This window comes from Vespa crabro, chromosome 14 (assembly GCF_910589235.1).
Source record: "Vespa crabro chromosome 14, iyVesCrab1.2, whole genome shotgun sequence".
Lineage (NCBI taxonomy): Eukaryota > Metazoa > Arthropoda > Insecta > Hymenoptera > Vespidae > Vespa > Vespa crabro.
This window is the reverse complement of record NC_060968.1, coordinates 4,481,021-4,483,520: the sequence shown is the minus strand read 5'-3', so window position 1 is coordinate 4,483,520 and position 2,500 is coordinate 4,481,021. Positions and strand designations below refer to the sequence as shown.

The 2,500-nt window shown below is 31.1% G+C and overlaps 1 protein-coding gene across 6 annotated transcripts in view; it reads left to right on the top strand.

Moving 5' to 3' along the window:
- LOC124429210 (protein N-terminal asparagine amidohydrolase) overlaps positions 1-2,500 on the top strand; it is a 45,420-nt gene that overhangs the window by 32,524 nt on the left and 10,396 nt on the right. For 2 of the 6 annotated variants that reach the window (XM_046974180.1, XM_046974178.1), the window contains exon 1: positions 2,298-2,500. This exon is cut by the window's right edge and continues 95 nt beyond it. The exons of the other annotated variants lie outside the window; for them this stretch is intronic. The gene's annotated coding sequence lies outside the window, so the exon portion shown is untranslated. Of the gene's footprint in view, positions 1-2,297 lie in introns of those variants that run through there. 6 annotated transcript variants of the gene reach the window in all.

Here is a 2,500-nt window from a genome sequence, read left to right as displayed (position 1 = left end):
GAAGTTATTTGTTTCAGTGATAGATATCTGGAAGAAAAAAAAGAAAAAACAAAAACAAAAACAAAAAAAGAAAAAATAAGAGTGAGAAAGAGAATGGAGGAAAAAGAAGTAAAGAAATAGAAAATGATTAATCTGATATACTTCCGATTGAAAAAAAAAAAAAAGAAAGAATAAAGAAAAAAAAGAAAGAAAAAGAAAATAAATAAATACAAAAAGTCATTCGAGCATGCAAGTTTTGCTTTTATTTTGAAAAGCGAAAAAGAAAGAATGTTAAAGATAATTCATGCGTGTATTCGATGTCGGAATGTTCGTAGTGTGACTCAGGCTGGTGGATAATCGCGATTCCAAGAAAATGTTTCGCGTGCTCGGAGATACGAGGAGAGAAAAAGAGAGAGAGAAAGAGAGATGGAGATATAGATAGATAGAAAGAGAGAGAAAGAGAATATTGCGAGAGCGTCACGCGAAGTATGAAATTTTATGAAATTACGAGGAGAGTTAGGTACTCGAAAGTATAGGGACTTTTTCTCTACCCCTTTTTTCCTGATTTTTTTTTTTTCCTTTTAATTTTTTTTCTTTTTCTTTTTTTCCTTTTTTTCTTCTTCATCGAAGCTACCTTCGAAGGATAATTAAAGCGTATCTTCTCGTCGGCGACTCGGTGCATCGAGTCGTTCGATAAGACGACGTTCTTACGTACGTTCGTGTCACACTGATCATCCTCCTCTCGTGTAAGTAATTTTCCACGAGAATAATCTTCGAGAAAGATTACTATCGTAAGTACGTACATATATATATATATATAAATATATATATATATATATACACCCTATGGTGCCAACGTTTTACAACGTCTCGTGCGATAACGTAAAAGTATTGCTTTTAATTCGACAATTATAAAAAAAAAAAAAAAGAAGAAGAAGAAAAAGAAAGAAAGAAAGAAGGAAAAAGAAAAGAAAAGAAAAAGAAGAGAGAAAAATATTACCAAGAAATTCAATAATTTAATAACAAATGGTACGGGAACGAATGTTGGAATCTTATATATTCTTTATTTGATTTTTAATCGAAGGAATAAAATGTTATGGGACAACGACAAAAATTTAATACCGATACAACAATAATTAATCCAATCTCTTAATTGTTTATTTACTTTTATTCGGAGATAAAGAAAAAATTGTATTATATATAATACAATGAGAATTTTTGAATTAAATTCTACTTTCTAAAAAGAAAATGAATTAAATTGTTTAAATATTAATGATAATTAATAGAAATTAATCAATCGAAATAAATCGAATTTTTATCGAATTGTTTGGATTAGATTTAACGCGCATAAACACACATACACATATTTGCAGATATTATAGCATTAACATTATTATAAAAATTATTGAAAATTTATTATTAATATGAAAAGTTTCATGTAAATGCCTTCTTACGAGAATGAAAGAAGGTTACATTTTGTCTTATCAATTTACCTAATTCCTATTTTAAACCAAGAAAAATATTAATTCCGATTTGCTCGATCAGAAAAATGAGTAAAAATGAAAGATCATGATTTATGATCATATACATATATATATATATATATGCGAAAGAGAGAGAGAGAGAGAGAGAGAGGGAGAGGGAGAAATAATGACGCTCGCTCTCTATCTCTCTATTTCTTCTTCGGCGAAATTCATATTTAAAATAATCCTAATCTCATAATTACTTCATCGACGAAGATTAAGAAATTTTATATGTTGAATAAGTAATCTAATATTATCAACAAAATTGAATAAATTTAAAAGAAGAACAAAATTAATGAAAGAAACATTTGACATGTTCGAATTATGTGAAACACCCTGTGTATATATATATATATTTTTTTTTTTCACACACACGCTTGCATGCATACGCACAGACATGTTTTTAGAGATGATCCAAACATGTTATTTTCTCGGCTTCTCTAAATGTATTTCATATATGCATATACTTACATACATACGTACATGTATATTATATACATGTGTGTGTGTGTGTGTGTGTGTGTCTACGTGTTATACGTATACGTGTGTATATCTGATGGGTAGAAACAGTTTCGATTGGTCTCGCTTGGATTTCAAGCCATCCCACCAAGAAAACTCATATCGAAACTGACAGCCAATCAACGTGCTGACTGATAAGGGAAGCCATAATTAGTGCGATTTGTTAACGTGTCGGCTGACGGAATCGAAGGAAAACACCGTCGTCGTCGTCGTCGTCGTCGTCGTCGTCGTCGTCGTCGTCGTCGTCGTCGTCGTCGTTGTCGTCATCTTCATCGTCGTCGTCGATCATTAGTCTTACTGCCGCTAAATTCTCGCTCGATCGATCGATCGGCTCGCGCTCGTTGGATCATTTTCTTTCTTCTGCGTACTTTTTTTTTTATTTATTTATTTTTTTTTTTTTTTTTATTTCCTTTACCTTAATTATATATACATATATATTTCTTTCTATGAGCCGAAAAAGATCGAGAGGTCGCATGTGG